Here is a 12,205-nt window from a genome sequence, read left to right on the forward strand (position 1 = left end):
TGATTTACACACGCCTTCGGCCATAGTAGCTACGGATGAGGGCATTGCGATGGATAAGAGCGCACATACCTGCACAGACAACAAAAACAAGAACATAGAAACATTACTAAGACTGAGCATTTGAGTGGGTTATCTATCGGTTCGCAAAAAATTAGCTGCCTGACAGAGCTAGGAGATTTTAGTTTGTTAAACCACAACAATTGTTTCTTTTGTATGCAAATTTAAGAGGTTTAAAATATTCAGTATGTGCCCAGTTTAGACAAATTATAATCAAATGTTGGTTCACCAAATTCAGCTCGCATTGGACTTTTGCAATTCCTTGCCTTTCCTGATTGGTGCTGTATTGGCTAAATATAAATTCACTCTTGATATTTTAAGTGAATATACATTTTACTCTCCCTATATGTGTGTGTGTGTGTGTGTGTGTGTGTGTGTGTGTGTGTGTGTGTGTGTGTCAATTGTTGTTGTGGAGGGGTGTAGATGTCCCCTGGTTTCAAAATACCTCTTCAGAAAGACAACAGAAAGATAGTAAGATCAAGTAGCATAGTTGCAGCTTTCTTCATATCACAAAACCATGCAATAAAATATGTGCAATAAATAGTATGAGTTAAGCACAACAAAGGGTCTTATACGAATGCGGACCTGTTTGCTCACGTAGTATAATATTAATAATAATAAAAACGTTCCAAATTTCCACAAAAAACCCATCAACAACGTTTATGACAAAAATCCATAGCTCAATCCACTAATAAAATAGTAGATTTGTAAAATGATAACGAGATATCTTCAAAATATTTGATAAAATGAATAAGGTTAAGCTTGCAGTTTAACGTATTTAAACATTCCTTCGCAAGCACAGTTTCCATGCAGCGTATTTCAAAACAGTCACCATCATAGCAGTGCTGCTAACTAGACCCTCATGTTTTGATCAAGATAAGCCCAATTCCACATTCCCTTTACTTACTGCTTAGCGTAGCGATGAAGCATGATCCTACTGAACCACAAAGCTGACAACCAAGGATCGGTTCAATGAGAAAGGGCAGAATTATTGGCTTTCTCCTCTCCAGTCCTGCTCTAAGACACTGCTGCTAGAAGACTCTCCGATCCTCTGGCTGGTGCTTTAAGGGCAGTGAGGCACTCACTACCCCACAGAGCCCAAGGGAACAATCCGCTGTGTCTCGAACACACCCTTCATGCATTTCCAAGCCTTTCTATTTAAAAACACACCATTCTATTCCAGAGTCAAAACCACGCAGGTCACTCATGTGTCAGAGTCCTGTTTCTGACGGAGGTTCAAAGAAACTAAAGTGGATTTGCTTTACGTGTGCTTCACTGGTTTGTGTGTAGTGTAGAAGATGGAAAAAAGGAAACTATGCTACAGAAGCTACACCTACGTTTCTACAAATATAATTTATATCTGTCACTATTAAAATAAAACCAATGTATCCATACTAATTAAAATCATCACGGTATGGGGGTGATCTGCAGGGTTCCATTATCGACCCCATTAAATTTTCTGCATTTGTAATATATAAAATAATTATGAAAATAATTACAATTAGAATCTTCTGATATTTTAAGGTACACCTTTGTAGACACAGATGTTTAATTGTGCACACAGCTTTTCTAAGCTCAGGTGCAGCTGCACATGAGCCATGCTCAATGCTAAGTGTCGACTAGAAGTGTATCACGCTCCCCAGTCCCAAATGGACAAAGATTATTTTTGGAATGGATCTATATGAAACAGAATTCTAAAGTGGAGGGGGTGGGTGTGTAATTAAAGCTGAGTTCTGCAGGTTGAGTGTGTGTCCAGGGTCTAACACTGAAAGACCACTGCACTGGACGCTCCGCCCACAAACAGTTCCCACACTAGCCGGCAGGAAGGGGCCTCCCATGAGATCTCTGCTCCAAATCGGAAATGACTGCCAAGAGGCCAGAGTTAGAAAACCAGCAACAGACACACACACATACTAACACACACACACACATCTTAAAGAGTAGCACCATTCAGAACTGCAACAAGAAGAGCCCAAGCACACCATTGAGGCATCACTGCTAAACCTGAATGGTAAAGAGAAATAGGATCTGCTTTTCTTATAAATATAATATAAATAAAATATATAAAAATATATTTATAGCAAATATTGTGTTATACTTAAAGTGAATCGGGTGCGTCATCAGAACCAGCCAAGATGGGCACTAGCCAATTTGGTTTCAAATAAAGCAACTGGCCTCTTTTTTCCTTTTATTTTGAATGTGTTGCAGTTTTTTGACGTAAATAATGTGCACGAAAATGTCAACAGCATTGTTACGCGTGACTCACTGTGCTAAATAGCCAGTAGCCCCACTCTCACTGTAGCTTTTTATTTGATTCATGTTATTCCAATTTGGCCCATGCAATTCTTGTTATTTATGTTGCAGCTTTGGCTAAAAGAACTAGAAATGTGCTCAGTGTATTTGGGTGTTTCGGGTGTCTGAGGATCTGAGAAGTGCGTCTTTAAATTTTGAAATGAGGCTGCTATAATGAGAAGTAATAGAAACGTACAGTAAAACCTTAATTTAGCATAAAAATGATCACATACTTAAATAGACTCAATTAGGATTTGCTGATGTGGTTTGACACTGTGTGATACATCTATAAAAATAGACAAAAATACATAGAGAGCTCTTAAAGACAGCTTCTGCTTCCTTTTTAAGCTATATAATTTGCTTTTGCACATATCAGCCTTGTCCCAAATGCTCTGTGTAACCAGCTTCAAACACTAAACATGTCTTAGTTAATTGACTACATCTGGAGAGAGAGGGAAAATTGTATATTTTAGATCTTCACTATTGCTTTATAAATGTCTGAGCACCCAAAGCCAGCAAAATCCATTCAATTGAAAGTACCAGTATTAAACATGTCTCAGTACACTGACCCCAGCAGCTCTCTAATAAACACACAGTTATTCAGTAGCCCACGAGACCGAGCTTATTACGGCATTTCAGCACTTCTGTGTTTCTCAAGTTCATAGACAGCTTCTTACGTAATCCCACAGCTATTGACAGGGTCAGTCCTAACACTCGCAAGCCTCTTTCTCAAAAGCAGCTTATTTCGGTAATGCTCTGGGAGAAAGACATGCATTTTTTGAAGCAGCAGAGACAGGGTGAGTGTGAGGTCAGTGTTAATGTAGCTCTGAACACTTACTCCATACACGATGCAACATTTAAAAATAAATGCTTGAAAAAAAAAAACACTCGACTCTTAACATTTCCATTATTTATTCCGTAGTGTGTCAACTCTGATTGGGAAGGAGTTTCAAGAGTCAAGGATGATCTTCATGTACTGGAATTTATGACTAGTAAACAGACATGAACCTCCATCCAATAACTAGGCAAACCAATCCCACTCGTAACCTGCTTCAGGTCCAGTGCTCAGCTAACAGAAACCTAATTTCTATTTAGCTGTAACTGGCATCAAAACAGCGCTCTGTAATACAAAACCACTCTAGCACTGTTTAAAAAAAAAAGTAAAATAGCAAAGAGAGGAGTCGCAAAGAAAGAGACACTCTGTGAATGGCTGCCTATAGGGAGGCCATTAAAATGCACTGACATATCTCCTCTAACCTTGGCGAGTGTTTCACTGCGAAAAGACAGCGAGACTTCACTCTGACTGTGCTTTCTGGAGTTAACAGGATTCAGCTCATTTGTTTATGAGCTCAGTTTCTGCCCTCAGCATTTGTGACAGCGGTTTCTAAAGCAGCTGGACTGGAGTGACTCAACATAACACACTGGACCAACACATGTCCATGTGATCGACACGAGGACCTGATCAACAAGAGACACTGACAATAACAAAGAGAAATGCCTGAGTCTTTCTCACCAGGGCTCCTTTCCACCCAATTTAATCCACCTGCTACCAGAGCCAGAGCCATGATGGCCAGCCAGGCGTTCTGCCCGCTCGGCCAGTCGTAACCTAGCGCTGCACCCTGGGGCTGCCAGCAACAACCACAGGGTAACCATGATGTATGTGTAGCATGTGTAGTATGTGTAATTATGTATCTACTAATTGTGTGCATATAAATCTCTGTGGTGGGGTTTTTTTCTGCAGAAAAAGGTTTCCTCAGATTACAAAGTATTTAAGATGTTTTATTTTCCTTGCCCTGGTGTGTTACATGAGCACCCAGATTTCAACACACAATTATGCAAACAATAACCTCACCATAGCTTATGCAATGCATGTGTGTGAACTTGTGTCCATTTATAATATGTGCATAGTGTCCAGTGTGTTTGAACATCCTCCTCCAGGTCAACAGAGTACATCAGTCTACAAGTAAATTATATTCAGCCTTGTTTTGCTATTCAAATATTTTTAACTGACAGTCAGTTAACCATAGGGAAGATCACAATTGCTTTTCCATGTTGTTAAAGTCTCATAATATTTATACATGTTGACCTGGTGCAGTGAAGCTAGCACACATGAATATGCATTAGCTGTACATCTAAAGACATGCCTCATTATTAATAAGACCCAGAGAAAATCTTTAGTCACTGTTATGGAGTAACAAATGCTGCCCCTTCAGACACGCTAATGAGCTAACGCTAACACTACAGCTGACCGCTGCAGCAGCAGATGGTAATGGCTCGTGGTATAATACACAAAGTAGTGTTTCCTCAGTAAATGAAGTGCCAACATGTCTGTTTGTCTAGGTAACACAGAAATACCTTTTCATTGTTTTACTTTTTCAGTTAGAGTTGCTAGCTTCATTACAGCAGCACAAGCTAGCTATCAAAAACATGTCCTTAGCTACACTCTTACAATAAAAGACATCTGTTTCAATGTAGAAAAGTATAATATTATACATTTATTTTAACTAGGAGTAGAACTGTTGTAATTTACAGCCATGTTGCTGTGGTTAGCCATCTTAAAATTAGCTTGTATAATTTAATTTAGAATTACATGCAGTAATTCAGTAAATACAGTACAATACAATATACAATACAGTAAAAGACAAAGAAGAATGTTCACTAACAAACCTAACTATATTTGATTAATATAAACTATTACACAAATCGAAGGCAGAGGCATATTTACCAGGATCACATCACCTTTTCATTTAATTTAACCTTTTTTTGTTGTATGGGAATTAAAGATACTAGTTGTTAAATTTTGCAAGTAGAATTCTTCTCATTCTTGCTTTATACAATATTTGAGATGCTCTGTGGTAACTTGTCTCATTCTCTTTATGATGCACCATATTTTCAATTGGAAGCCAATCTGGACTGCACACATGCCAGTAAATCTCACACACTCATTGTCTACGAAGCCACATTGTTGTAACTTGTGCAGAATGAGGCCTGCTGGAATAAACATGGAGTTCCTGAGAAAAGAGTTCATCTTGATGCCATAATATGCCTTTCCAAAATACCAGCATGAGCCTCTATATCAATGGTACCTTCACATATCTGCAGATCACCCATGCCATGGACACTGATGCACCCCTGTGCCATCACAGGCACTGATTTTTGCACTTTTTCGTTGGTAAGAGTCTGAATGGTCTTTTATATTTTTGGCATGTTTTCACCAAAACAAGGAGAAACATGGACTTGTCTCATCACAGAATAGTTTTCCACTGTCTTTGGGTCCATCTCAGATTATTTCAGGCCCACAGAACTGAACAGCAGCATGGCGGTTTCTCAAAAAAAATACCAGCTAAGGGCTTGATTGTCGCACACATTTAGCAGTGTTTTCCACTGACTCCCTGAATCTTCTCATGATATTATGAACTGTAGATGGTGAAAGACCTACATTCTTTGCAACCTTCATTTACCAAAAACATTGTCTTTAAACTGACAAACGATTCTCTCACAAAGTTTGGCACCAAACTTTGGTGGATGCTTGTTTATACTCAGTCTTAGTGACCTTAACTGTTAGCAGTTTAACTGCTTATTGCGGAACTTTCTAGAACAGCGTTACTTGTATAACCTTACAAGCTTATTTTGCCTTTGTCCTAACCTTGACTGCTGCAGGTGTCACATTTAATTTCTATTTATATTTATTTATTACAACTTTTATTTTTTTTACTTTTATTAGTTGAAGATTAAGCAATTAAAAAAAAATACAGTTCTATCTATCTATCTATCTATCTATCTATCTATCTAAATTAAAAATAACCTCTCAATCAGAAATACATTTCATTTTTTTTTAATCAAATTATTCTTAAAAATAATCATAATTGTTACATTACATATTAAAACACTTCCCAGATATGAGCAGTATCCACCATGAAGTCACAAAATCATGACATTAAGGTGATGTCATCTCCAGATGTTGCTCTGTGGAACAAATCAATACGGACTCCTTCCAACTGCACAAATCACATTTCATTTTAACTGCAATAAAATATGACCAAGAAGTCTGATAATACATGTGCCATGGAATGGAAGCTCAAAAGAGCACCAGAGTATTTATCTCCACACAGCGTTCCAGCCTGGAGCTCTACAAAGCTCTCCAGCTAATATTTACAAGAAGCCCGTTCTGCACCTCACACACAGTAGCAGCAGTCGCAGGGGCAACAATTTAAACCCTGTCGCTAGACAAGCTGCATATTGTGAATTTGTACACTTCTGACTTCAGAGAAATCTCCCTACATCAACAGCACGTGCCACCACCCAGTTATGGGGAAGTGGAAGATAAAGCATCATCAGAAAGTGAAGCCCAAGCCTTGATTCAACACATTCCCTTTCCTACTAAAGCAGCCCCACGATGCAGTGACATTACAATGGGTCCGCATCCTTCTCCCAGCATGGGGGTCCACCTCTGCTAACACACAAAGGACAGAGGAGGGGATGCTGAGGGGAGTTAATAGCCCTAATTCATTCATTCATTCACTCATTCTTTCTTTCTACCGTCTGTCAGCTGCCGCCTGCAAATACAGCAGTAGCCTCCTATTGTTCACCGTCCGCTGCCGAACGCAACCTAAACCTGCCATATAGAAACATAAAGAAAAACCCAGTGCCAATCCTAGCACCGCTGCTAAGATGCAATTCCATTCAATTGATCTCTCCTTTTGAGACGGAGCACTCACCAGGCATTCCGTCTGGATCCCTAAGAAACGTTCCCGCCTGGAGCTGAGGATGAGGATGGTGGCGGCGAGGAGGAAGAATCAAGCTCCGTTTGGCTGCGGCTCTGAGCCGTGGGGAGCAGAGAATGCATGCAGGCTGCTCGCTGAGCGCGCTGTCTCTCTCAGACACACACTCCCCCCCCACACACACACACCCCTCCTCCTTCCTCCTTTCCCCTCTCGCACAGTCCAGCCTCCTTATTCTATCTAGCCCCACACTTAGAGAGAGAGAGGGGGGTGAGAGAGAGAGAGAGAGGAGATAGAGAGACAGACAGAGAGAGAGGAAGAGAAAAAAGGGAAAAAGAGCAAGAAGGAGGGAGTGGATGAAGGGATTGGAAAAGAAATATAATGGGAAAAAGAAATAATATATATATATATATATATAGAATGAGAGAGAGACAGACAGACAGAGAGAGAGAGAGAGAGAGAGAGAGAAATTGCCCTAGTTCTTGTCCACCCTTCTCCTTAAGTGGGCCACAGCTCCCTCGCTTCTTCTATCAGACTCTCCCTCTGTCATGCAGAGGAAGCAGGCTGAGAGCAGTGGGAGCTGGCCCTGCCCCCTTTGCCTGCTCTGTGTGCGTGTGTGTGTGTGTGTGTGTGTGTGTGTGTGTGTGGTCTTTGTCCTGTGTTCTTTTGTGATACAGTGGTCTCTCCTGTGAGCTGGGACCAGCCCTTCCCCGCAGCACAGTCATAAAACTGCAAAGTGCTTTTACACCTCTAAAACACACACTTCCTGAAAGTAGAAAAAGGCTGACAGTGTGTGTGTGTGTGTATGTGTGTGTAGCATGAGACAGATTAAACCTTATTTTAAAACAAATAAACAAAAAAACTTTAACTAATCAATACAAATTGCTTCTTTAGTATTAATAACAACAGCAGAACGGCAGCAACGGCAACATGTTCTGGATGTTTTACAGGGTTTTCTACAGTTAAAAATACTTCAGTGTGAGTTTTCATTAACACCATTCAATTATGAGATTACCCAACAAGCTTAGCTCGCAAGCCTCAGATATTCTGCATTAATGCAGGCTATTAAGAGGAAAACGTAGCCTACGCCACACCAACCAGGATAACACAGAGCCTCATCCACAATATCTCAGATAACAGACACGGCAATAGGATTGACACGCCACAGCCCACAAGCAAATTCTGCCCTAAACATTACAAAGAATCTACCAAACAAAATAATGTTTGTGTTTTGTGTTGAAACCTGTTTCGTTTTCCTGAAATGTCTAATAAAGTCATTCACACAGGCACCGTTTCCGCACAAAGTCAGCGTGGATTCTGACAGGCACCACGTAAACAAGCACAAATCGATTGGATTTGCAATAGCTGTAGTTCTGTATCACACACGCACAAGACAATTAGTCTGATAAGCGGAGAGGGGTGTATGACACCAATACGCTGCAAGTGCACCGAGAAAACAGGGTGATGAACAAGGCCTCGGGACCATGGCAAAAGGCCTGTGGGGCCTACAGATCACACTCTGTACAAACAGCGAAACAACCACCTCCTCTATCTGCAAGGTTTATAACCTCCTCATGTGAGTCCAAGTCAGGCCACAAGGATGTGACTGTAGCGTGAATGCGGGTAGTGTTTAAATCACTGTTGTGTGAGTCTGGGGCAGCCGTGGCCTAATGGTTAGAGAAGAGGGCTTAGGACTGAAAGGTCGTTGGTTCAATTCCCACAACCGGCTTGAAAACTGGGGGTGGTGGGAGTGAAGGAACAACATGGAAGGAACAGAGGCTGCCTGCCTCTCTGGGTGTGTGTTCACAGCACCTAGTGCACTAGTGTGTGTGTGTGTTATTGTACACATTTGACTGAGGTGAGTCACGAGTCACAAGTTGAGTGCTAGGCCAAGTCAAGTCACAAGAACGTGAGTCTCAGTAGAGTCTTAAGTTATTGTAGTGTGACAGCATGTACAGCCCGAGTCACTGTTGTGCATATCTGAGTTGATTCACAAGTCACATTATGGTGACTCAGAGTTGAACTTCGAATCTGAGCCAAAGCTCAAAGCTGTGAGTCTGAGTAGAGCATAGAGTAACAGTAGGCACTGGGGCAGCTGTGGCCTGGAGGTTAGAGGAGCGAGTTTGAGGCTTGAGCTTGAGGTGCAAAATCCAGGACTCGTAAGAGAAAATTCATTCACGGCTGAAGTGCCCTTGAGCATGGCACCTAACCCCCAAATTGCTCCCCGGGCACCGAGGTGGTTGGCACATCCCTGCTCCAGTTGTGTGTGTGTGTTCACTGCCCCTAGTGTGTGGGGAGAATTGCTCATTGCTGTGTGTTAGTGTGTCCACTAATGGGTCAAATACAGATAAGGTGTTTCTTTTTCTTCTTCTTCTGGAGTAGGTCTCGGTCAGGTCACTGTAGTGTGAGTCTGAGTGAAGTCTAGTCACTGTAGCACGAGTTGAGTCTTATGTCAGTGGGAGGAACTGTGGCATTGTTCTTCTAAGAAATCCTGCTCACTCATTTTTTCTTAGAAATATAAAAAAATATATTTATAGAGCACATTTCACAAGTCTGAAATAAAACACAGGATAAAGACAATGATACATAAATAATTTTCATTGGAAGGAAGTGTACCTTTTTGTGTCGTCTGCTGATTTTACTTTTATCCTTTTATTTATTTAAACTTTAACAAATAAAATTGTATATTTAAGTATTAAATAATGCAGTATGCTGATACTGGACAATATGATGTTTGTCTATTTTATGTATTTCTAAGATCAAAGTTTTGTGTCCTGTGTGTCCTGAGGCTTTCGCAAAACTCCCATAAATTCTGTTGTGATTTCTTATGCTGAGCCACTATATACTGAAAGGCCTGATGTGGAAGGGATAACTGTATATACCACCTGATGCCTAGGAGAATGTGTACTCTTCTTACCCACACAGCCGGCAGCTGACTGTGGGCTTTCTTGTTTTGAGGGAATTTTTGCACTGATTGTCTGCCGAAGCATAAACGCCTACTAACCAGCAGTGTGCATTTTCACTGCTGGCCTCTGACTGTCTCACTGTGAGACTGTATAACTCTATATATGTTCATGAATTTTCATGGCTGCTCCACATGACAAGCATGCATCCTCCACAGCACCGCAAGGACTCGAGCCTTAAGCCTCAGAGGCGTACTTCAGAAAGCGCCTGCGAAAAGCAAGCTGCAGCACCCCGTAACCTATAGCACATTTCAAAAGAGGATCTCAATGAGCCACACTTTTTTCAAAGCGCCCTGCACTGCTGCAAATGCAAAGCACTGGCACTAAAAACACTCTGATGTGAAAATGTCATGGTCTCTAACATATCAGTGCTTTCAATTAGGCTTTTGACTCGACACTGAAAGGAAGAGATCCGTCCTTCCAGCCGCTCTCAGTTAGCCGCTAAAAAGCTTTTCAGGCAGCATGGATAAAACAAAAGTCCGCTTTCTCGTCCTTCAGGGATGGAGTTATCGAGGTCAAGTCTTTGTTTCACGCAGCCGACACAAGCCTGATGTGACAGGCCTGCGTTTCCAGCGTTATTTTCATGAGAGAGAGAGAGAGAGATTGGAACGAGGGTGTTCAGGCTACTGTTTCAACTAGCTGAGTAACTAGTCAAGCTTGAGGAAGGATTGGTGGCTGATTCAATCACTATCTACGTAAAATGTCTAAATAAGCCGTTCTATAACGTGAGATTTGGGCTAAAATGCTGCCAACCCCCACAGCTGCCTCTGTAGGCACTAGGTAGCAAGGCAGCACACTAGCTAATAAGAAACATCCCACAAGAGGGTGAATCTGCGTAAGCAGTGGGAGGTACGGTTAGTTATGGAACTGTAGGCAGATGGGTTATAACTACGTACGTTTATTATGTACAGGTGAGGATTTGTGCCCCCCCCTCACTGCCCCCTGCTAGGGCTTCCCTTAAGCACACAATGCTAATGAAGGCTAGCACAAGCTTTCTTCAAGCCAGCCACTGTATCTTTTCAAACTGCTTCTAACACGGCGCCATTGGGCATGCCCTGGCAAACATCATTTTGACTGAGAGGGAGAGGCAGAGCCATTTTACTCATCGACAGAGAGCAAGACCAATTAGACTCTCTCTCAGACAGAGACATGAACTTACAAGGTAAATAAGGTCAATTTGGATTTCATATAGACTTTAATGAAAGTTTGTACATGCAGCGTTTCAGGTGCCTTTTTGACAAGCTCAAGAAAGCATTTCAGGAGCACAATTCATCAGGAGGCTGAATAATGCAGAGGTATGGCTTATAATCCAGAGGATGGATGTGGCGTACAAGGAGAGGAATTTTCTCATTAAGCCGTTTGCCTCTCCACTGACTTCAGTCTTTAAGGTAACGTACTGAATACGGGCGAAACGTATGCAGCACACTCCACTAGCAGCGAATTAACAGAGTGCTCTTGCATCACATGGAGCCAAAGCAGGAGCTCGCGGAAGATTCATGCCGACGCTCTTCCCCTGAAGCGAGCCTGTGATCCATTTTCCAGCCCCATTCTCAAAACCCTGGCTCAGTCTCTCTCTCTCTCTCTCTCTCTCTCTGTATGTGCATGCATGTGTGTGATGTGTGTGTGTGTGTGTGTGTGTAAGTGAATGTCACTGACAGTGGGCGTGTGTTTGTTGGTAAGCAAACTGCAATTAATTGTCATTCGGTTAGCTTACCTAATATGCTCACACCTGTCAAAAGAAGCTGAGAAACGGTTTAATATCAATTTAGATTACACACACACACACACACACACATACTATTTAAACAAACAATGCTCGTTTTAAAGCCTCAGAGTGTGATGCTTAATATGTTGCAGAACGTTGCCTTAAAATAAACTCTTTCCATGTTCCATTTGTTTTTATTTTTGATCTATCCTTCTCCATCAATAGTGCAGTTTCTCAATGGTGTCGCTATGTTGTTGATCTGTGAAGAAAATTAGGTATCAAAGATCTGCTTAATACAGGCATGTGCAATTACACTTTCTGCTGCATACCTCAGGGCTGAATGTTTAGATCATTCCTACATCATTGCTCCAAGATATATGAAGCTAGCTTGAGCATAATTTAAAACAACCCCATCACTGAACATTTCAGCACATTTGGAAGAGCAATAATGTCTGTGAGTCTATGGC

At 41.5% G+C, this 12,205-nt stretch overlaps 1 protein-coding gene across 5 annotated transcripts in view; it reads right to left on the reverse strand.

Annotated features, from left to right (window-relative positions):
• Nucleotides 1–12,205, reverse strand: part of dab2ipa (DAB2 interacting protein a) — a 135,499-nt gene that overhangs the window by 40,503 nt on the left and 82,791 nt on the right. Inside the window, exon 1 of one of the 5 annotated variants that reach the window (XM_066643528.1) lies at nt 7,068–7,193. The exons of the other annotated variants lie outside the window; for them this stretch is intronic. The gene's annotated coding sequence lies outside the window, so the exon portion shown is untranslated. Of the gene's footprint in view, nt 1–7,067; nt 7,194–12,205 lie in introns of those variants that run through there. 5 annotated transcript variants of the gene reach the window in all.

Source organism: Hoplias malabaricus, chromosome 14 (genome assembly GCF_029633855.1).
Source record: "Hoplias malabaricus isolate fHopMal1 chromosome 14, fHopMal1.hap1, whole genome shotgun sequence".
Classification (NCBI taxonomy): domain Eukaryota; kingdom Metazoa; phylum Chordata; class Actinopteri; order Characiformes; family Erythrinidae; genus Hoplias; species Hoplias malabaricus.